Source organism: Ornithorhynchus anatinus, chromosome 2, assembly GCF_004115215.2.
Source record: "Ornithorhynchus anatinus isolate Pmale09 chromosome 2, mOrnAna1.pri.v4, whole genome shotgun sequence".
Lineage (NCBI taxonomy): Eukaryota > Metazoa > Chordata > Mammalia > Monotremata > Ornithorhynchidae > Ornithorhynchus > Ornithorhynchus anatinus.
The window spans coordinates 105,016,000-105,040,138 of record NC_041729.1 but is presented as its reverse complement, the minus strand read 5'-3'; the positions used below and the strand labels follow the sequence as shown (position 1 = coordinate 105,040,138).

Below are 24,139 nucleotides of genomic sequence, written 5' to 3'. Positions count from 1 at the left end.
CCCCTGCTGGGAAGGAGCTTAGTTTCAGCACCTGATCTGGGCTGGCTGAATCTCCCAGAGGGGAAAAATACCCCCACCTCTCCACCCTGCCTGGTCCCCCGCCCCCCGGCCCCCTGGCCCCCCAGCCCTTTCCACTTTACAACCTTGTTACTGGGGCTTCCAGGGGGACAGGCTGTCCAGCAGGGCCCACAGGCCGCAGCCAGCCCCCCGCTGACATGCAGCTCTGTTTCCTCCTCAGCTGTCCAGGCCACCCGACCGCCTCCGCTCTCGGGTTACGGGGCCGTTTCTAACTTTGTGCCTGTCCCAGGGCGACGGGGCCGAGGCACATGATTGGTAATTTATGAGGACACCGTCGGGCTGTCACTGATGAGGCAGGTGTGGAGAGGAGCGGGCCCTCGGCCCAGGCGGAGAAAAGGCATGGTGACCTCACCGTCAAGTCATGGCGGCTCACATGGCCGGCGCAGGCGGCGTTGACATAAGCGGCCTTTAAAAATAAAGAGGCACGTCATCCCGCTGACCCTCTGGCCGGCCCCAAGTCCAGCAGCTGGGACGCCCCCCAGATTGAAATGGTCCAAGGGGAAGTTGAGGGGGAACCGATATTCCCAGGGCCCAAGGAACGGTAGCCACTCAAAGGGGTGCATAAGTGTCTGTAGTTGAGTGTACATCGTACACCATGCTTCCTGCTGGTTCTCTCTACTCTGCAGCGGGATGATAGGTGCCAGCTCCTTGAGGGCAAAGGGAGCTGGTGCTCCCCGGATTCTTAACTGCGGGGACAATGGGGCCAGTGTCAATGGCTCCAAGCTGTGATGGAGAAGCCACTGGGAGAGGTTAAGTGGCAGGGTATTCAGTTGCCTGGGCTACATGTCCAGTTTCACTCACCTGAGGTCTCTGACCATACCTGGGAACTCCCAAATGGGGTTGGAATAATAAAAAATTGGGTGTCTGTTTCATTAGCTTTGTGTAGCCTTTGTGTCCTTGATCCCCTGGCCCCAATTCACCTGCTGTCTACTAAAGACTCCTTCATTATTTTGCTCATGATGGACACTTGAGAAGAACTGTGGTGTTCACAGAACACCACAGACAGCTCAAGTCAAGCAAATCTAACCACCCGCTCAACTCGGCCTCAATGGGCCACACACCAGATGGTGCTTAAAATCTGAAATGTGGTTCATTTAATAGTCTTTATGGGGCATTTACTGTGTGCAGAGCACTGGACTGAGTGTCCACAGTGAGCCAAGTGCTAAACTGAATACCTACTGTATGCAGAGCACTGTACTGCACACCTTGGAGATATCTTAAGAATGACAGGCCTGGCCCTGGCTCTGGACAAGCTTAAAATGCGGTGTCCTATATCACGCATGAACTGTGCTAAACAGGAAATCCAGAACCTGTGAAACCCAGCTACGGGACTGGCGTCTGAAGTGACCTCTGCCTGGCCTACTCCTGGTTCCACACTGGATGCCCAGTGGGGACTGCATCTTGAACATTTCCCATCCTCCTCACCTGGAGTTTTCCCCGCAAGCAGGTCATTCCACAGCCCTCCCGCGGCTGGGTCTCAGGGCAGTGGTGTCGCTATGGGACGGGGTGAACCCCCTGGAGGAGGGGGGCACTTCTGATCTCGCCGCCAGTGGCTTGTAGAGTTCTGGGCGGAGTTAGTTTAGGCTGGGAAATCCAGGGCTTCTCACGGTCAGGGCTTTACAGTGTGAAACTTGCTATTCGAGAAGACCAGACCGATCCTCTGTCGCCTCCACCATGTCTGCAGCTCCTGCTTCCTGGGTTTCGTGTCGTCGAGACCCCCGACACCTATTTGGACCCCTCTAGACAGGGCATGGGCTAGGCTCGGCTGGAGCCCTTCAGACTAAGATGAAGGCAAGGACTCTCCTCTGGTTCTTCTGCAAGGGACGGGCCAGGTCCGCACTACCCAGACCCCCAGGCCAGTGTCGACAACTGGCTCCCCCGGAACCTGGCGGTGGCTGAGTGACCCCTCCCCGTGGCATCCATCCGGGGTCTTGAGCCGAAGAGGCGTCACGGAAGGGCAGAGGCTGCTGTTTTCAATGACCCTTTATGGCCAGAAGTGGAAAGGCCAGCAAGGAGGTCCGTGTCCTTCCAGGACGGGCTCAGCAGCCCAAAAGATACTTTTCTGGCTCCTGGCCTGGAAAATCTGCTGACCGAGGCTGCCGGGTACCCATGGCTTGGACCCACAGAGCTGACGGAGCGCCAGGGGAGGCGGAGCCATGAGCTCAGGCTGGGGCCCCACCGAGAAGCCGAGAGCCTGATGGACAGGTGGGCCAGGCATGGGGGGGGGTGAGATTCTGTGCCCTGGGTTCAGGAAATAAAGTCCCCTTGTCTGGGGAAGGGGTGGGGGAGGGCACTGAATCTCAGTTCACCTACACCTCCTGAGACCCAGACCCCGCAGACCACCCCATCCTCAGTGGTGAAGGTCCCCATTCTGGGGGTTGAGTCCCCGGCCCGAAGGACAGCAGAGATGAGCCTATTCAAGGCCTCCCGTCACCTGTGCTGCCTACTTTTTACCAGGCACTAGCTCCCCGCGGTCGGCGTCAATGCAGGAACAAACCACCAAACTCTGGAGAGAAGTTCAGCCAAAGTCCACAGGGTTGGCACTCGGGGCTGGCATCTGCATGTCCAGCTGGGATTCTCCAATCTCGCTGGGCTGAGCTCAGCTACAGAACCTGCACTGGACCCGGGGCAGCTTGTCCCCAGCATCGCTGAGTGGCCTGAAACAACATTTTCTGGGTAGCGACAAAGTTCAATGACTTGAAATTGGAGAAGATGGTGCTGGGTCAGGACGGTAAAATGTTTTGGGTAGAGGTGCCTTCCCAGCAAGCCCTGAGCCAGTGCAGAGAGAGGTCATCCTGGAAGGCCTTCTCCCCGGCCACCTCAATCTTACCACCCTTTGGACAGAAAATGAAGAGGTGAGACCAGTTAAAAGAGGGGAGAAACCTCCCCCTAACCCCACACAGGCCACTCAGTCCACAGACCTGCAGATTTAAGTCCGGGATGCCTGGGGGAGAGGATTACCCAGGATGGCAGAGGCCCAGGACATTTAATTCCCCAAAGGGAAGCCTGGGGAGATGGTCATGGAGAGAATTCACTCTGTCCCATTCCATCACGGCATGCCCAAGAGCAGACTGAGAATGGCAGTAGGGGGGAGTGAAAGGGAAGGAAAACAGTACACCCCATATGGGCTGGGAACATGTCTACCTGCTCTGTTACATTATACTCTCCCAAGTGCTCTGCATGCAGTAAGCACTCAATAAATACCATTGACTGATTGATCGAGTCTGTGACCAGCTGACCATCAGAGTCCCTGCCAATCTGCAGTTCTCCTCCCAAGCCCCCACCTGGACTCAGATGGACTGGGGATGGAATAACTCTTGCTGGGCCTAAAGATGCAAAAAAGTGAGAGGTGTTCTCAGGTGCCTGGGATGGGTTTGAGGAAACCTGGCTTTCTGACCACTCCCACTTGGTTCAATCAATCAAACAATCAATCGTAGTTATTGAGTGCTTACCGTGCACTGGACACTGTACTAAGTGCTTGGGAGAGTACAACACAACGATATAATAGATACATTCCCTCCCCACAGTGAGATTTCAGTCTAGAGGGGGAGACTGACATTAATATAAATAAATAAATTATGGATATGTGCATGAGTGCCATGGAGCTAGAGGAGGGTGGTTGATGAAAAATGGGAGCAAGTCAAGGTGACACAGAAGGGAGTGGGAAAAGAGGAAATGAGAGCTTAGTCAGGGAAGGCCTCTTGGAGAAGATGTGCCTTCAATAAGTCTTCGAAGTGGGGGAGAGTAATTGCCTGTCGAATATGAAAACTGGGGTGTTCCAAGTCAGAAGCAGGATATGGGCAAGAGGTCTGTGGTGAGATTGATGAGATCGAGGTACAGTGAGTAGGTTGGCATTGGTGGAGCGAAGTGTGTTGGGGGCTGGGTTGTAGTAGGAAAGTAGCGAGGTGAGGTAGGAGGGAGCGAGGTGACTGAATACATAAAAGCCAATAGTAAGGAGTTTCTCTTTGATGCAGAGGTGGATGGCAACCACTAGAGGTTCTTGAGGAGTGGGGAAACGTGGACCAAACATTTCTGTAGAAAAATGATCCCCGGAGCTTGTTGTGTCACCTCTCAATCCAGAGACAAAGGCAGGAGCAGGAAGAGAGGGACTAGCAGCATGTGGGCAAAGATCCAGACCCCACAGTTGTAGTTCCCAGCCAGCCTCCTCCTTGGATACTGAACCCTCTGGGGTTCATCTGTTGCCCCCAACCTTCCCACAGTCCCTGGCTCCCACTGCTATAATCTCCAGAGTCTTGGCTTCTGTTGTCGCCTTTGCTGCCTTGCCATGGCCTCTCTTCCTGGGCCACAAGAGAGAGCTGGGGGAGGACCGTGGGAGCTTATTAAAACTAGAAGTGGATTTGAAAAGGGCTTTGGATTGATTCACGGATGAGAGGACCATAATGAGTCACTAGAGGGGAAAGTTAAGGGTGACAAAAGGCCTAAGAAAGTTCTGATGGATTTGAGAATGATAGATCACTTATGGGTTATCAGAGGGAATAGATGATAATAATAATAATAATACTGGTATTTGTTAAATGCTTACTATGTGCCAGGCACTGTACTAAGTGCTGGGGTAGATACAGGATAATTGGTTTGGACACAGTCCCTAGCCCACATAGGGCTCATGTTGTTAATCCCCATTATATAGATGAGGAACTGAGGCATAGAGAAATTAAGTGACCTGTCAAGGTCACAGAACAGACAAGTGGTGGAGCTGGGACTTCCAGGCCCATGATCTTTCCATCAGGCCAAGCTGCTTCCCTATGGTTCTACCACTTCTGTCCTAAAAGTCTCAAGAAAGGCTTGAGTAGATCCATGGATGAGTGGAGGGACTCTTGCTATGTCCCTGGAAGGAAGTTAGGGATAGAGAAGGGAGAGTTTAGGGGTGTTGGATGGTCCCTCCCTAACCAAGATGAGGGAGTTCCGGGAGGGCTCCCTCCCCATGCTTCCTCCAAGCTTCATGGTGATTCTGGCTAATCTAATGAATGCTATTTATTGAGTTCTAATTATGTGCAGAGCACTGTACTAAATGCTCGGGACAGAAGGACAAAATCAGAGTTGGCAGATACATTCCCTGCCCTCTGTGAGTTCTCAAGGCAGACCCAATAATGGCTTTTGCCAGTAACTTTGCCCTAAAGTCACGGCTTAGAGGGAATGACATGGTTTTGGGCAGTGTGACAGGCCCACACATTTTGAATGCTGTCAGCGAAGGTGAGACAGGGAGCAAAAGAACGGGTTTAACCGGCCCTTTTGACTCTGGTCCCAGAGAATGGCCAAGAGGGGCAGCCAGTCCTGGCTGAACAATCTCCTTCCTTGAGCAGCTAAGGCTCCCATCCTAACCCATTTTCCAGTGATCTTTTCAATTCTTCCTTGGGCGTTATTGCTGCATCCATTGGATGCCCAGCAAGTTTGACTTGTGGTGATCTCAGCCACCAGGCAACAGTCCCCACCACTCAGCAGGCACCCAACCAGCCACAGTTCAACACCTCCACTCCCTCAGAGAGAGCAAGCGCATACCGCCCACCCGGACCCATTTTCTAAGAGGCTGCAAACAGTAGCAACAGCTGTGAGCAATTTGTAGCATTTCACGCCCAAGGTAGCACTTTTAATGGTGATTGACAGGGCATTTAAGGCCAGGAATAAAAGCCCCCAAACAAAGTCTTTTCCACAAGTACAAACATCTCATCAAATTGGCAGGATGCTTATTAAACCATATAGGCGGGAGGCAAGCCTGTCCACTCCGTGTACTCCTAATTACCGAGACCCATTCACCAAGAGTCATTTTGGAGACAGCCACTCTTTTGTGGCTCCCAGCTAATTGGGCAAGGTTATGACAGACTGGGATAATCTTTGCTCAGAGTTTCTCCCAGGGCTTGCTGAGCTGATTGGAGAATCAGGCATTGGCTGGGGAAATCCTTTCAACTGAGATCCCCGGTTTGGACCATGGGTGTTCAGGCTGGACTGTCCACTTAGCCAAGAAGGGCCCTGGGGTTTTCACTATACCCTCCATCCTCAGAACAGCTCCAGAGGGATTCTGAGGAGGGGGACCCTCGTCGTCTAGACTGTAAGCTGGTTGCGGGAAAGGAATGTTCTGCTATATTGTTTTATTCTACTCTCCCCAGCTCTTAGTACAGTGCTCTGCACAACATAAATGCTCAATAAATATGATTTATTGAGTGACTGGAGACTGTTTGGGAGTCTGAAAGAGACTGTAAAGTGGCTCTCCCCCAGCTCTAATGCTGGCTTATTTGGAGGGCAGCAGTGCTGAATTCCCGTTCATCTGAGGAGAGATTGGCCCTTCTCCTCCCTGTGCAATCAATCAATCAGTCAATCATGTTTATCGAGTGCTTATTATCTGCAGAGCAATGTCCTAAGCGTGTGAGCTGGTACAATACAGTAGAGTTGGTAGACACTAGGGTGTCAACTCACTGAGGGCAGGGAACATGTCTACTAACTCAATTTTACTCTCCTGAGCACTTAGTAATAATAATAATAATGCTGGTATTTGTTAAGCGCTTACTATGTGCCAAGCACTGTTCTAAGCACTGGGGTAGTCACACGGGAATCAGGTTGTCCCACGTGGGGCTCACAGTCTTAATCCCCATTTTACAGACGAGGTAACTGAGGCACCGAGAAGTCAAGTGACTTGCCCAAAGTCACACAGCTGACGAGTGGCCGAGCCGGGATTCGAACCCATGACCTCTGACTCCAAAGCCCGTGCTCTTTCCACTGAGCCCCCACGTGGGACATGGACTGTGTCCAATTTGCTTGTATCCATTCTTAGTACAGTGCTTGGCACATAGTAAGCATTTAACCAATGCCATAATTATTAATTAAGATGACTAATTGGTTAATGTGAAAGTGGATGGGCAACCACTGGAGTTTCTTGAGGAGTGGGGAGACATAGGCTGAATTATTTTTTCTAGCAAAATGCGAGATCCTCAATACCACCTCAGCACACTCAGAAAGGAAAATGAAGCTCCCTATCCTCAGAGGGTCCCTTCTAAAATAGACCAGAACATGGCCAGGGTACTCACATTTGCAAGACAAGCCCTGCTGTGCTCAGTTATATGCATTCATTCAATCGTATTTATTGAACGCTTACTGTGTGCAGAGGGATTTTCCAGTTTAACATGGCTTAATCAATCAAATTTATTGAGCACTTACTGTGTTCAGGTCACTATACTAAGCGCTTGGGAGACTATAACACAGCAATATAACAGGCACATTCCCTGCCAAAAATGACCTTGGTGTCTAGAGTGGAAGACAGACACTGATATAAATGAATTATGGATTTGTATATGAGTGCTCTGCAGTACCAATTACCTACGGATACATTTCCTGACTGATACCTCTCTCACCCACCAAGAAGCTGAGGTCCAGTTGGCTTTGAGGCCAACTCGAAATAGAGATTCTAAACCACAACTATGACTTTCTGAACATTCCTCCCTTCTCGAGGTTGCGGCCCCTTGACATGGAGTGGACCATATAAATATGAAGAACTGGCCTCAGTCTACTGAGTGCAGCCAAAGCCTTGAAAACAGCTTGTCCTGATGGTATTTAATTCATTTATATATACTCTAGCATTTAGGGCAGTGCTTGGCACATAGTAAGCATTTAACCCCTCTGGACTGTAATCTCCCAATCCCCGCCTGCCTCTCTCACTCCCCTCTGTCTGCGCTCGACCTCAGCCTTCCGCGGGGATCCAGCTGGCCCCGGTCATTTGGGGTCGCATAGGGGGCGGGGTGTGGGCGAACCGCTTCCAGCAGCGTCGCATAGTGGCTAGAGCCCGGGCTTGGGAGTCAGGAATTCATGGGTCCTAATCTCGGCTCCACCACGTGTCAGCTGTGAGACTTTGGGTGAGTCATTTCACTTCTCTCTGCCTCAGTTCCATCATCTGGAAAATGGGAATGAAGACTGTAAGCCCCACATGGGACAACCTGATCACCTTCTATCCCCCCAGCAGTTAGAACAGTGCTCTGCACATAGTAAGTGCTTAACAAATACCATCGCCATTATTATCATTAGATTGTAAGTTCACTGTAGGTGGGAAAAACCTCCGCTGTATTGCATTCTCCCAAGTGCTCTGCACATGGTAAGAGCTCAATAAATACCATTGCTTGCTTAATAAATCTAGCAATAATAATAGTAATAATAACAATAATGTGCTTCCACAGAAACTTCCAGCAGGAAGTAGACTTCAGGCTTATCTATTTGGGTTTTTTCTCAGTATATGAAATATCAGGAAAATGTCTTAGGGCTTCAAAGACATCACATTCCATCACCATCCTCTCCATCTTCAATAACAGTGGAAAAAGAGTTGACGATCGAAATAGAAAGAGGCTGTAGATGGTGTCTAATTTTCACCTATGTATTCTCACCTTTAAAATCCTCTTAAAATCACATCTACAAGAAGCCTTCCCTGACAAAGCCCTTATTTACCCATCTGCCTCAGCATCATTGTCTACTATGGACTTGGCTGTGCATTCCTTAAGCATTTTTATACTTACCTCAGCCTTATAGCACTTATGTAAATATTCTTATACTCTACTATTTCCCCTATCTGAAGTTTATTTTATTATCTGTCTTCCCCTATAGACTGTAAGCTCCTGGAGGACAGGGATCATGTCTAACAACTATGATATTGTACTTTCCCAAGCACCTAGAACAATGCTCTGCACACAGTAAATGCTGAATAAATACAATTGATTGATCGATCTTAGTGCTTCACTTGGGGGTCAGCACACAGTGAGTATTTAATAAATAGTGTTATTGACATTATTACTACTACTATAGGAACTACTGGGGTTGTATCTCACTTTCATTCGTTCAGTCATATTTATTAAGTGCTTAGTGTGTGCAGAGCACTGTACTAAGTGCTTGGGGAAGTACAGTACAATGATGAACAGTGACATTCCCTGCTCACATCGAGCTCACGGTCTACAGCGGGGGAGACGGACATCAATACAAAATCTCACTGCTCTCTATTGCCATCAACATCTTAGTCAGAGTCATCAATCAATCATATTTATTGATCAATTACAGTGTTCAGAGCACTATATTAAGCACTTGGGAGAGTACAGTAGAGCGGAGCTAGTAGACACATTCCCTGCCCACAACAAACTTATAGTCTAGAGTCTTTCTGGAAAGACCACTGGAGCACACAGTCAACCACTATGAGGCTTCAGACCAAGGTGTAGTTTGGTTGTCGTGATCTGGGCAGCACAATAGATTTAAGTGAAGAGCAGGATTCGACCCAAATATTTCTACACCCTGTTCACTGATTTCACAAAAGCATTTGACGCCATCAACGCACCTGGGCTTTAGCAGTAGTCAAGCAAATTCAGCTACCCTGAGAAATTTAGTGAGATCTAACACTCCAGTTTGGCACAGTGGAAAGAGCACGGGCTTGGAAGTCAGAGGTCACGGGTTCAAATCCCGGCTCTGCCACTTCTCAGCTGTGTGACTTTGGGCAAGTCATTTAACTTCTCTGTGCCTCAGTTACCTCATCTGTAAAATGGGGATTAAGACTGTGAGCCCCACGTGGGACAACCTGATCACCTTGTAACCTCCCCAGCACTTAGAACAGCGTCTTGTTTTTGTTTTGTTCTGTTTTGCTCTGCCATCTGTCTCCCCCGATTAGACTGTGAGCCCGTCAATGGGCAGGGATTGTCTCTATCTGTTGCTGAATGGTACATTCCAAGCACTTAGTACAGTGCTCTGCACATAGTAAGAGCTCAGTAAATACTATTGAATGAATGAATGCTTTGCACAAAGTAAGGGCTTAACAAGTGCCATTATTATTATTATTATTATTACTGTATGATTGGACATCCAGGCAAGCCAGAATTACAGATATCAGTTGGATCCTTTGGAATGGTAGGCCCAGTTCTGAACAACTCATTCCGGATTATCATGCTAGAGACCGGTTTAAAAGAGCTAGAATCAGATCCTGCATACTGGGAAACTCTTCCAACTCAACAGACCATGAACTTGATCGAAAATCTTGGAGACGGTATTCTAGGAGCTGCTGTAAGCTGTTGACAGATATGAAAATAGTAACAGATGCTGCAATGGTAAATCCATCAGGCAAAGGACAACCTTTACGTACATGGGCTGGGTAATCTTTACCCCCACGTGGCTAGGATATCATATAAGAAGTGTTATCTTTATAGCTACCTCTACCACTCTCCTCTCTTCTGCACTATATACACACACATATATATATATATATGTGTATATATACATGGGGGAGGGGGCCTTGAGGGGGGATAGAAAGTCACACATTCACCCTCAGAAATGTTGTCTTTGTCTATAGCTCAGTCTGTGTCTATATACAGTGTGGGCCCCACACATACCCATTCCCTAAGGCACCAGATAAGAAGATTAGACCATAAGCAATGTCATTACTGGGTCAAACCTTGGGTCATAAGCCACTCAACTCAGAATTCAGTCTCCAGCAGTGAAACCAAAAGCTGCCCCGAAATATTCATTGCTACTCAAGACAGTCCATAAATATCCTGGATTGAGTGGATGCGGATGGCGATGGTGATCTAGAGATGAGCTAAGAGCTTTAGAATCTCAAAGTGGAAAGACGAGCACCAGCTATTGAATATTACATAGACAACAACAAACAGGATTTGGAGTGAAAAAAAGAAGCCCTTAAAACAAGAGATAGGAAGTTGAAGGTGGCTATGCTTAATGATAATAATAATAATGATGATGGGATTTGTTAAGCATTTACTATGTAACAAGCACTGTTCTAAGCATTGGGGTAGATACAAGGTTATCAGGTTGTCCCACATGGAGCTCATAGTCTTAGTCCCCATTTTACAGATGAGGTAACTGAGGCCCAGAGAAGTTAAATGATTTGCCCAAGGTCACACAACAGACATGTGGTGGAGTGAGATTAGAACCCAGGTCCTCCTGAATCTCAAACCCGTGCCCTATCCACCCCATCTCCAGGAAGGGGTTGTAAAATTTATTACCCAAGGACTGGACCCAGTTCTTAGGATTGAACATCGATATACTGAACTAACCAATCACAACAGTCTTGATAGAAACGACTTCAGACATTTGATCGCCTGAGGTGAGGAAAAATTTTCCACCCCGTCTCATTCTGTTTTAATTCTAATGTACTCTCAATCAATCGATGGTATTTAAGAGCATAGTACAGTGCTCTGCATATAGTAGGTGCATAATAAATGCAATTAATGAATTGATTGATTTATGTTTTCATGTTAATCCATATGCACATTGAGCTTTCTGCAAAACAACCCTATGCTATGCTGCATATGAAAGCCATGGAACAGAATGATGTTATGCTGAAGTCTGCCCCAACCCCCAAATCTCATATTAATTTGAGGGGACATCTGAAGCCCAAAAGCCATGGTGTTCCCCATACAGGACCCTGTTCACACAGATGCCATTTGTGGCTCGGATAGATGGAGAACAGCCACTTCCAAACTTTCAGACACCACTAAGCCACCATCATTCTTTCTGGCCATGGACCCTGGGGCACCTTGCTAACTCACCATCTGAAGCCACTCTTAAAGCCAGTGGGTCAGACAGATTTTTAAAAAAACAAGGAATACTGTGAGTTTGTACTGATTCTCCCTGAAAAGAAGCAGGATTTCCTTAATACATAGGATGTAAATGTCTGGTTCTTGCCACTGTATCCTATTGTTCCAGACAGAGAAGCACAAAAATGCTTGGCCTAGTGGATAGAGCACAGGTCTGGGAGTCAGAAAAACCTAATCCCAGTTTTGCCATTTGTCTACTGTGTGACCTCAGGCAAGTCACTTCACTTCTCTGAGTCTCAGTTACCTCATCTGTAAAATGGGAATGAAGACTGTGAGCCCCAAAGGTAACAGGGACTGTGTACAACCTGATTTGCTTGCTTTCACCTCAACCCTTAAAACAGTGCCTGGCACATAGTAAGCACTTAACAAATGCGGCAATTATTTTCCCTCTAGACTGCAAGGTCATTGTGGACAGGGAATGTGTCTGTTCATTGTTATATCGAACTCTATCAAGCGCTTAGTGTAATGCTTTACACGCAGTAAGTGCTCAAAAAATATGCTGAAGGATCATTTCTGGGATCCACAGAGGGCTAAAATCCCTTGTTCTCCTGGGTCTCTGTCTTGCATTAGGAGAGAATGTGCAAAGACTTGGAGAATAGGAGTCTTCTGAACTACTAGGATTATAGGTTTAAAAACCTACTGTCTGCCATACTGAAACACCCTTTGAAGTGAACTCCGTTAATATGTGGTTGAAGCTGGGACTCGTACACTATTTCACTAAATACCATCATATTTCCCAGAAGTCTTCCTTGTAAAATGAGTCCAAAATGAGTGCTCTTAGTCTATGAGGATCTGAAACAGCAGGTGATAATCAACAGACTTACTTGGCCTACCTAGATGCTCGATAGAAGGGGCTAAATGAATAGGGCTGGAGAGGACATTGACAAATATAATGATGACAATAATGGCGATGATGATTTTGATGATGGTGATCATGATGACGATGATGATTGGAAAAACATCAGGTCCCTGGCATGTGTGAGGTTTTCATTTTCTGGTCCTTGTTTGATGTCTTTGAGCTCTGAGATTTTGCAGCAATAACTTTGTTGTGAAAACTTAGTGCCTTAAACTCCATTTGTACCTGGAGAAGAGAAACCTCTCTTTTTCCACCTTCTGGCATTCCCCTTCTCCATCTCCCTCCTCCAACACTTTTTAGTGCTGTGTGACTGTGGGCAAGTCACTTAACTTCTCTGGGCCTCAGTTCCCTCATCTGTAAAATGGGGATTAACTGTGAGCCTCACGTGGGACAACCCGATTCCCCTGTGTCTACCCCAGCGCTTAGAACAGTGCTTGGCACATAGTAAGCGCTTAACAAATACCAACATTATTATGATTGATAGTGATGATAGTCAATCGATGGTATTTACTGAGTGTTTTCTTTGCCTTCTGGAGAGCACAATGCAGTTGGTAAACATGATCCCTACTCTCAAGGAGCTTACATGAAGCTAATGATGATGTTAGTGATGATGGTGGTGACTATGAATGGTGTTTTATCTCGTCTCATTTCAACCAGTCTAAGCAGCCTGGCTTAATGGAGAGAGCATGGGTCTGGGAGTCAGAAGAACCTAGGTTCTAATCCTGGTTCCGCCACGAGTCTGCTGTGTGACCTTGAGCAAGTTACTGAACTTCTCTGTGCCTCAGGTACCTCATCTGTAAAATGGGAATTAAGAGTGTGAGCCCCATGTGGAACAGGGACTGCGTCTAACCTGATTAACTTATATCTACCCTAGTGCTTAGAACAGTGCTTGGCTCAAAATAAGTGCTAAACAAGTACCATTATTATTATTAATATTATTAAGTACTTGGGACAATACAATATAACACAGTTGTAGACACATTCCCTGCCCACAGTGAGTTTGCAGTCTAGAAGAATTTACAGGCTAGAGGAGCTTTTCAGAATCTTCCTAAGGAAGGAAGAATGCACATATGCAGGAAAACTTTCTTCCTTGGAGGTAGGTTCCCAGTTACGATTTTTTATTAGTTTTTTCGTTTTATGGTATTTAAGTGCTTACTACATGTCAATCATTGTTCTCAGCACTGGAGTATATACAAGTTAAATTTACCTCATCTGTAAAATGGGGATTGAGACTGTGAGCCCCACAAGGGACAAATTGCATCCACCCAGTGCTTAGTACAGTGCCTGATATGTAGTAAGCACTAAACAAATACCATTATTATTATTATCATTTACAAAGCACCAGGCTCATGCGAGGTTTTGATCCACTGAACTAATATCCCAATTTTGTTTGCCAATGTCCCTGAAGACGGTCGGTCAGTGTGAGAGATTTTTTTCTTCAAGAACTAAATTAGTGCTCACTCAGCTGACTGATTAGTTTTCTAATCCCAGACATAAAAAATGCAATAAGGATTTTTCCACTGCGTATGATAAAACACTCCCCCTCTCATATTCGGTGGCTTCTAAATTCTTTAAATTTGGAGAATTTGCTTTTTAAAATCACCATTTTTTTCTAAATGCGTTATGGAAGTTTTAGACACCGAGACCCAAACCAGACGCAGGCAGTCCCTGGATGCTGTGTCCTGGGGCTGCTTTTCATTCGGGCCTTCTGCAGATGCCGGGAGGGATTTGCAGTGTGACGAGGCCTGGAGCCTGCTTGACAGCGCTTGATTCATTGTTCTTGAGCTGGTTCCCATTTCAGTAGTTTAGAGACTTTTAAGTACTCACCCCTAAAGCCTCTTCCCTCCCTGTCCAGCCCAACGGGGCTAGGGAAGGAGCAACCCAGCAGGTGTCTCATCTCTTCTATAACCATCCAAAGCCATTATAACTCCCCCTGCGGTAAGAGAGCAGATCCCCTGCCCCTCAGGCTCCCCCTGCCCCTAAAAATCCCTTTGCCCCGAGGGAGGCTCTAGCTGCTCTATGCAAACTCTGAATTTGATCCTTGCAAAGTGGTGGGTTTGGAATGTCTCCCGTTCCTGGGAATTCAACCCAAAATCCAATCGACTAAATCCTCCTGAAATTCCCCAGGATGGTGCTGTCCCACACTCTCGACCCTATTCCGTTAGCAGCTATGTGGGGCGGTTCCCCCCTAATATAATCCACCACTGGCATCCTGCCCCTCTGCACCATCCCCTACCAAATCTCTCTGGACAGCTAATACTGTGTCCCCTCCTGCAGTACCCTCTGCCCGAGTCAGGGAACACCAAGTCCAAGGAGGTTTGTTCCAGGGTGAAATTTGAATCTTTTGGGAAAAGTTAATCTGAGAAGCAGGATGTGAGTAAAGAAACCTCCAAATCACCTTTATCCCTCACACTCCACTCTCCTGCCTCCAGCCCATCGCTCCCTCGCCTTCTACAATCCACCCATCTACATTCCTCCCCACCTTTAAGGCTTTCTAAAAATCCACCTCTTCCAAGAGGGTATCTCTGAGTAATCCCCATGCTACACTACTGCCACCTTGATTCTAATTTGTCTATTCACTGCTCTTTTAAAAATGTATTTGTTTATTAATGTATTGGCCATTTTTAAAAATCTATGCTCTTACTCTTTTATCTAGGGCATACTTGACGATTTTTGTCTACCTGTCGCTTACACTAGATTGTAAACTGCTCAAGGGTTGGGTTATATCTTTACTTCTTCTTTACTTGGACTAGGTTCAAAGTACGATGTTCAGCACACAATATGTGCTTAATACAACTAGGAGGCACCTAGTACAGCACCCTGCACACAGGAGGCACTCAGTTCAGCACTCAGCACACAGTAGAACTCTGTACACCACTCTAAAGAAGCAGCGAGGCTCAGGGGAAAGAGAACAGTCTTGGGAGTCAGAGGACATGGGTTCTAATCCCGGCTCTGCTACTCGTCTGCTGTGTGACCTCGTCTTCTCTGTGCCTCAGTTACTTCATCTGTAAAATGGGGATTAAGACTGTGAGCCTGGCTTGGGACAACTTGATTACCCCAGTGTTTAGAACAGTGCTTGGCACATAGTAAGCACTTAGCAAATATCATAATTATTAATTATTATTACACACAGCAGGTGGCCAGTACTGTTTTCTGTACCTAGTAGTTGCCTAGTCAATCAGTGAGTGGTATTTATTGATTTCCCCTGAGTGCAAAAGAATAGAAGCAAGACACAAAAGGCACACAATTCCTGCCCTCAAGGAAGAAGTCAGAGTGTAATGGGGAAGACTGACAGACAAATATGATTTACAAATAGAGGCAGAGGGAAATGGGGAGTGACTAGACGTTTTTGAGGGGTGGAGAGAGGGGCGTTGAGTGACATTTTAAGGAGATGATCTATGCAGCAGTGTGTTGTATAGACTGAAGTGGAGAGAGGCTGGAGGCTCGGAGACTAGTGAGGAGGCCATTACAGTAGTCTAATTGTGTTAAGGCATGTACTTGGACCAAGGTGGTAACCCTCGGGATGGGGAGGAAGGAGGTGGATCCAGGATAGACTGTGGAGGAGGAATTGGTCAGATTTCACAGTTGATTTGCATGTGAGATTGCCAAAACACTGAGGGGTTGAGGATGACACCAAGATTGTGGGCTCTGGGGACAGGGAGGGTGGTGGTGATATTGACGGAGATGGAAAAGTTAGGAGGGGTGGATTTTGGAGAAGAGATGAAATGTCAACAGACGAACCAAGCCAGCGGGTACTCGTTGATATTCTCCCTCTGGTGATTCTCGCCACCCTGCCACACATCAGTGTACTGGCTTGGGGTTCTTCCAGGGGATGCTTTTTCCCACCAATTTGGGAGTTCTCCACCAAATCGCTCAAACAAATTGCAAGCTTTTCAGTCCCTCCAGGAAACCCAATCACCAAACCTGCTAGTCCAGATTCCCAGCCAACCTCCACCCCAGGCCCCGGGATGGGGGTAGGGGACTCCCTCTACCCCCTCCCCACCCCCCCCGCCCCCAGGTGACAGGCATCAGTGTCAGAGCCAGGATCCTCCCGGATGGCTTCTCCCACCGCTGGCGTTCCGGCCCGGCTGCAGGCCGGGTGGCACGCGGAGTTAAGCTGGAGATTCCCGGCATTCCCCACCGCATTGCAATGATGCCTTAGGGAGCTTCTGCAGCTCGACATGCCAGATGCCAGGCGCAGTTCCTGGAGAGTGCACTTGCATTTAGTCTGGATGGCTGGCACCCGCTGAGGCAGGCCGGGAGCCCAAGGTAGACAGACCTCTGGAATGGCCGCCTTGAGCTGAGGGTGATGAAAATGTCCAATCAATTAGTGGTGATAATGGGGAGCGCCTTGTCGGGGATAAAATGACCATCCGCACCGCTGAAGCACATCGTAGCCGAGCCCGCCAGCGTGTGGTTGTTTAGGCGGCTTCGCGGAGAAACACGGCAGCTCTGAAGATTAACGCTGTTCCTTTTATGTGTGAGTTTTGACATTTTTCTCTGGCTCTATCCGGCCATAGGTGGATTAGAGATAATTTGATCCCACTGGCAGGAGTGAAAACATCTTTTGCTTGGCCCTGAAATGTACTCCTCCTCCCTCCTCCCCCGTTTCCCAGTGCCTGTGTAGAAACAGAGGAATTGACTCTCTCCACCACCCCCTTCCCAGTGTCCTTGTGGATCGACTCCAGAAACTTCCCGTTGGCTCCTGCAGAGGGTTGATGAAGTCGGGATGTTCCATGAGAAAGTGACAGCTGGGACCATCCCAAGCCAAGCTGTCAGGGCTTAAGAGTCAGATCTCTCCATTTCCCAGGTCCGGTAAAGGTGTCTAGGAGAACAGCAAACCCCAGGATAAGGCAGCTAAGCCCGGCCTTGGCCCACCAGGAGGTTAGCCCCTCTCTGGGAGGTGGAAGGAGGTATGAGTACGTCAGTCCAGGGTGAGTTGGGATCTGAGAGGTGATGTGATTGGAGGGCTGGGCAGTACCGCCTCACTGGAAGTGAGGAGCCTGGGGGTGAGGAAAATATGGGACATACAGGTCTGGCAGACTGTTCTGTCACATCTGATAACTGCTCTAGTTCTTTCACTGGGGTTGTGCAAGTCAGAATATTTTTATCTCTTCACTGGGGCTTAAGTGATACAGAATTTCCCTGAATATCAGCCCCGGAGCCATTGCTAGGATAACAAGATGACTTGGGGAAATGCATCTCGGTGTCCATGAGGTAAACAAATCTGGGACTTCTGCTTCCCCAAGGCCTTAATTACCCATGAATTTCTGCTTCCAACTGTGTCCCCTGACCAACACACATCCATGGTGTGAGCTCTCTAGGCTGATAAAATAAAAACTGTGAAATTAGGCCACTTGACTGCAAAACCTTCCCCCAAAAGATGGCCTTGGGCAAGTCACTTCACTTCTCTGTGACTCAGTTACCTCATCTGTAAAATGGGGATTAAGACTGTGAGTGCCATATGGACTGTGTCCAAATGGACTAGCTTGTATCTACCCCAGCACTTAGAACAATACCTAGCACATAATAAGTGTTTAACAAATACCACATGAAAAAAGAAACCTTATTTGACCAAGCTTATGGAGTTGGACTGTTTCTGGTCACTTCTGAAGTCAAGGGCCCAGGTTCTAGCACAGTGGGCTGAGTGTCCACTTCAGCTTACAGTCAGAGTAGGGAGTATCTTTGGGCTACACTCTAGTGCACCCTGAAATGGCTTCAGGAGTTTGCTGCCATTTTTGGAATCTTCAGTTTGGAATCCCCAAAAGACCCAGGAAACATTTGGGGTCCAGCTCACCAGTCCTGCACCCAAGGAGTGGATTGGAGGGGTATTCCCTCCCAGAACAGATGGTCTTCCTGTGCCAGATTCCTGCCCACACATTGCTCCAGTGCTTTACTGGGTATAAATTGACGGTCAGTGTTCGTCAGTGACAGGTTTCAACAGCAGCAGCAGTTGAACAAAATAATTGTAAGCTACTTTTCCCCGATCTGAAAATGTGCTTCTTCCCAAGTTATACCCAGGGGTTGCTGTCCCACCTCCCTGCTCCCAATCCATCCCACTGCTCTATTCCTCTGGGATCAAGCTGCCCACAGGGCCTTCCCTCCTAATGCCTTCCTGGCCTGTCTTCATCCTTCCTGGCAGTCACCAGTTTCGTGCTTCCCTCTTCTTCTGGAAGCCTGGCAAGGACTCTATCCCCTTCTGACTCCTGAGTTCCTCCCCACCATTCCCTAGCCCCCTCCTCCTGCCCTATTCCCTCCCTTTTATTGGCTGTGCTCCCACTGAAGTCATCAGGTGATTGGCACCCCACATAATGACAGTAATAATGATATCTGTGATGTGTTAAGTGCTCACTAGTTACCAAGTACTATACTAAGTCCTGTAGTAGATACAAGATAATCAGGTTGGACACAGCTTTCCCCATCCTGGAAGAATCCTGAAGAGTGAGTAGTTTCTCTGTTCTAGAAATTTTTCCCCCTTATCTATATGAGGGAGTAATAATAATATTACTAATTTAGAGATAATTTGATCCCACTGGCAGGAGTGAAAACATCTTTTGCTTGGCCCTGAAATGTACTCCTCCTCCCTCCTTGTGGCATTTGTTATGTGCTTATTATGTGCCAGGCACTGTAGTAAGTCGTGGGGTGGATGCAAGCTAATTAAGTTGGACACAGTCCCTGTTCCACATGGGGCTCACAGTCTCAATCGCCATTCTACAGATGAAGCAACTGAGGCACAGAGAAGTGAAGTGACTTTCCCCACGCCACATAGCAGTCAAGTGTCAGAGCCTGGATTAGCGTGGCTCAGTGGAAAGAGCACGGGCTTTGGAGTCAGAGTTCATGGGTTCGAATCCCGGCTCGGCCACTTGTCAGCTGTGTGACTTTGGGCAAGTCACTTAACTTCTCGGTGCCTCAGTTACCTCATCTGTAAAATGGGGATTAAGACTGTGAGCCCCACGTGGGACAACCTGATTCCCCTGTGTCTACCCCAGCGCTTAAAACAGTGCTCTGCACATAGTAAGCACTTAACAAATACCAACATTATTATTATTATTAACCTAGGTCCTTTCTGACTCCCAGGCTCTTGCTCCATTAGGCCATATTGCTTCTACTCTATATCAATCCCTGTGCTGAGTTGGGGTAGATACCGTATGATCAGATTAGACACTATCTCTGTCCCACATGGAGCTCACAGTCTAAGGGGAAGGAAGAAGAAGTATTTAACCCCTATTTTACAGATAAGGAAACAGAGGCACAGAGAGATCAAGTGAGTAGCTCAAGCTCACATAGCAGGTAACTGGTACAGCTAGAATTAGAAAACAAATCGCCTGACTCTGAGTCCTGTGCTCTACTAAGCCATGCTGCTTCTCTTGCCTGCTGGGTCATCAGAAGCTGGATAATCAGAATTCAGATGTCAATATAAAATAAACAAATACTGACTCTGCCCATCCTTGACTTGAAAAGGAGTGTCTCTGCTCAGCCTTCCCAGGGCCCAGTCCCTCCAACGGGAACTTGGGCAGGACAGAAACAGTATCAAAGGTGATTTGGGCAATGTGGATGGAGTAGAAAAAACAGCCGGCTTCAAAAGCTCTTTATAAGACAGCTTGGAACCAAGGACTATTTCATTCTCAACTCATGCCTCCACTTGCTCAGAGGGACTCCAGCTTCCCTCAAGTGAGAATTGGGTGAAAGCTGCCCACCAGGCCACCCTCCGGCTCAAGGGGAGAGTCCCCCTTTACATGCATCCAGTAGACTTGTGCCTAGACACCACCTTCAAGGCGGTATGAGCATGGATGGAGCATGGTATAGTGATGGGTGAACCTATCACCAGATTCCTCTCCCCCATTTCCCACCATAATGGGAAACCCATAGTCTACTTGAAGCTCCTGAAGGCACCATGCCTCCTAATCGCCCACTGTCACTCTTTCCTCCTCTCCCAGAAGCCGAACACCCCAGAAGGGGTGTGTAGGGGGAGAAAGCTAGGGTGGCTGAGCTGACAGACAGCAGGTTTGTGGGCTGGGACCAGGACGTGGCTCAGTGGAAAGAGCACGGGCTTGGGAGTCAGAGGTCATGAGGTCGAATCCTGGCTCTGCCATTTGTCAGCTGTGTGACTGTGGGCAAGTCACTTCACTTCTCTGTGCCTCAGTTACCTCATCTGTAAAATGGGGATTAACTGTGAGCCTCACGTGGGACAACCTGATTACCCTGTATCTACCCCAGCGCTTAGAACAGTGCTTGGCACATAGAAAGCACTTAACAAATACCAACATTATTATTATTATTATATTAGTGGAAGGAAAGGAGCACGAGGGAAGTGTTGTGGAGGAAAGCCCAGCAGTATTTAGTGACAGACTGATTGTGAAGGGGAAAACACAATGAGGAGTTCAAGCAATAGATCAGTGATATTTATTGAACGTTTACTGTGTGCAGACCACTGAACTAAGAGCTTGGGGGAGTACAATACAATAGAGTTGTAAGATATGCTCGCCATCCTCCAGGAGCTTAAAACGATAGTAAGAAGTTTCTATTTTGTGTGGAGATGGAAAAGCAGCCACTGGAAGAGTTTGAGGATGAACGTGCACAAAAATATTTTTTAGAAAAACGATCCAGGTAGCAGAATGAAATATGGACTGGAAGGTGGAGAGGTTGAAGTCAAGGAGGTCAGCCGTGCTTTGCACTCAGTAAGTGCTCAATAAATACGGTTGAATTAATGAGGCTGATGCCGTATGAGAGGTGGGATAAGGTAAGTGCTTGGACCAGAGTTAGTAGTTTGGATGGAGAGGAAGAGGTTTATTCTAGAGATGCTGTGGAGGTAGAGCTAATGGATTTGGTGATTGGCTTAATATGCAGGGTAAATGAGAAATGAGTCAAGATTAAAACTAAGGTTATGACCTCATGAGTCAGAGGATAGCGGTGTTGTCAGTAGTGCGGAGAAAGTTTCAGGAAGAAGAGGGTTTGGGTGGGGAGATGAAGAGTTCTGTTTGGGACATGTTGAGTTTGAGGTGGTGGTGGACAATCAAATAAAAATAAAAGAATGTGAGGCTGCAGAGAAGGAGAGAGGTTGGGACTGGAGTGGTGGATTTGGGAGTCGTCAGTGAAGAGATGATAGTTGAAGCGGTGGGAGTAAATGAATTCTCCCAGGTGGTGGATATAGATGGAACATAGGAAGGGCCCCAAAACGGAGTTGAAGATAACACTATGAATTTTTGGAACAGGGAGGATGGCAGTGATATTGACTCTTTTGGCAAAGGGGTAGGAATGGCTTTAGGAGAGAAGACAAGGACTTCTCCCCTTCCTTGCCCGTCTCCTTCAGGGAGAAACACATGACAACAGAGGAAACGATCTTCACTAACAACAATTCCATTCTGAAAACTGAATAAAGAAAATTACATCAATCAGAGATACTCTTTCTGAGAAGATATTTGAATGGGACATACAACACAAGACAGGAAGAGGCTCTACAATTATACTATGGTTTTTGATGGTCTCTAGAACCTTTCAGAAAAGGAGTCTGGACTTTATGATCTGCTCCCCCAGATAGGTGTTGTGGGAGGCTGAAAAAACCATTTGACTGCTCTGGGCTAAAGTTTCCCCAGCTAACAAATAGATGAAATACCCAAACTTTCCCATTTCACAAGGCACCTGAGAGGTTTGAGGTGAGAAGGTTGGTGTTATCCTCTGAGAGTTTTAGATGAAAGTTTCAGGTAAGTCATTTTTCCCCCTCTCAGGATGGCACCTGAAGAGTTTCCAGTCGTCTACCACTCTCCGCTACGGGAAAGAGAGTCAAGCAGAGACATACCCATTCCATTCCTAGCTTGGGCAGTGGCTAGCAAGTGGAAGGAAATCTGCTAGAAGTCAAAACTCTCCTGTGTTGGGCAGCAGCGGCGTGGGAAAGAGTCAAGGGCAGAGATTCTAGTATACAGCGCAGAAGGCAGTAATGGTAAACCACTTCCATATTTTTTACCAAGAAAACTCTATAGATACACAGACAGAATGTTGCAGATGGAGAGTGGGGAATTCTGGGAGAGATGTGTTCATGGAGTCATTATGGGTCAGAATCAACTCGACAGCATAAGCCAGGTCATTTTTAATCTTTACCTTAAGGGGGGTTTTAAGCTTGAGGAACGTATCAATCTCCAAACAGGTTTCCATCATCTCAGTTTAATACCAAGCTTCCTTACCTGAAGATCCACTCATTTAAAACTCTGAAACTATCAAAAGTCACCTAGAAGACACCCATGGCCCATTCCAACTGGGATTCTGTCTCCAGCAGGGGCACCTCCGGGACACCCATGCCCATGACTAAAGACTCTCCTATACCCCTTCTCTCCCTCCTCCATCCTAATTTTCTCTCAAGGGATTCAGCCTGGACCCCTCAACCGTGGACCTAATCAAACCCCTCTCAGTTGGCTGATACTCTGCAGCCCATCTTCCTGTAGCATGAACCTTATGTATTCCTACCCTAATAATAACAACAATAATAATAATTGTGGTATTTATTAAGCACTTACTATGTGCCAGGCACTGTACTAAGTGCTGGGGTAGATAAAAGTTGATGAGGTTGGACTCAGTTTCTGCCCCAATAAGGGCCTCACAGACTTAACTCTGAGGTAACTGAGGCACAGAGAAGCAAAATGACTTGCCCCCGGTCACAGAGCAGACCGGTGACGGAGCCGGGATTAGAACCCAGGTCCTTCTGATTCCCAGGCCCATGCTCTATCCACTAGACCACACTATTTCTCTACCCCACAACTGTGCTGGCAAATTCTGATTTTGGGGGACCTAGATCTCTGATCCCCTCTCAGGGTCGTACCTGGAGAGTTTCCAGTACTCTACCAGTCTTGGCTACGGGAGGGAGAGTCAGGCAGAGGCCTATCCACTCCATACCTAGCTTGGGCAATGGCTAGTGAGTGGAAGGCCATCTGTCAAAACTACAAGTCAAAATTCCCCTGTGCTGGGCAGCAGCGGCATGGGAGACAGTTGAGGGTGGAGACTCAAGCTTACTCTAGAGAAGGAGCCAGGGCTAAACCACTTCCGTATTTTTAAACTCTGTGGATCCACTACCAGAACGCTTGCAGATGGAGAGCGGGGCGTTCAGAGAGAGATATATCCATGGTGTTGCTATGGGTCTGAAACGAATCGAAGGCCTAAGACAAGATGAGATCTTCGATAGGAAACACTTATCAGAGATCCAGGTCCTCAGGAATCAGAGTTTGCCAACTGTTTTCTCTAACCAAGCCCATCCTAACCCCAAAGCAGCTTCTTGGTTTCTGCAGCCACCGCACCCAGCCACCGCAGAAGCACTAAGGGGACCCTCATCACCAGAAAAACCTCCCAGGCACTGGTTAGGAGCAGAGTGAAAGAGGATAAAGAGGGCAATTCCCAACCAGTCCAATTTTGGCTTGTCAAAAGTAGCTCCCTCGTGTGGCTAAGGGAGAAAAATTCTGATTCTGGCAGAATCTAGCATTTCTACTGTTCTTTGAGACCTTATTCATGTGTCAGTGTGCAGGTGGGGCTGAACAGACTCACCTGAGACCAAGGCTATCTCATTCTATGAGCTCTCAAAGATTGTCCTTTGCTGAAGTGAGGTCTTTGCCACCTGCAGCTCCTGATGATGTTTTCTGTT

The 24,139-nt window shown here is 47.5% G+C and overlaps 1 non-coding gene across 1 annotated transcript; it reads left to right on the top strand.

The window, feature by feature from the left end:
- The first annotated feature begins 23,308 nt into the window (after positions 1–23,308).
- Positions 23,309–23,446, top strand: LOC114809298. Its single transcript, XR_003757085.1, has one exon. It is a non-coding gene; the product is annotated as a small nucleolar RNA SNORA7 (small nucleolar RNA).
- The last annotated feature ends 693 nt before the right edge of the window (positions 23,447–24,139 follow it).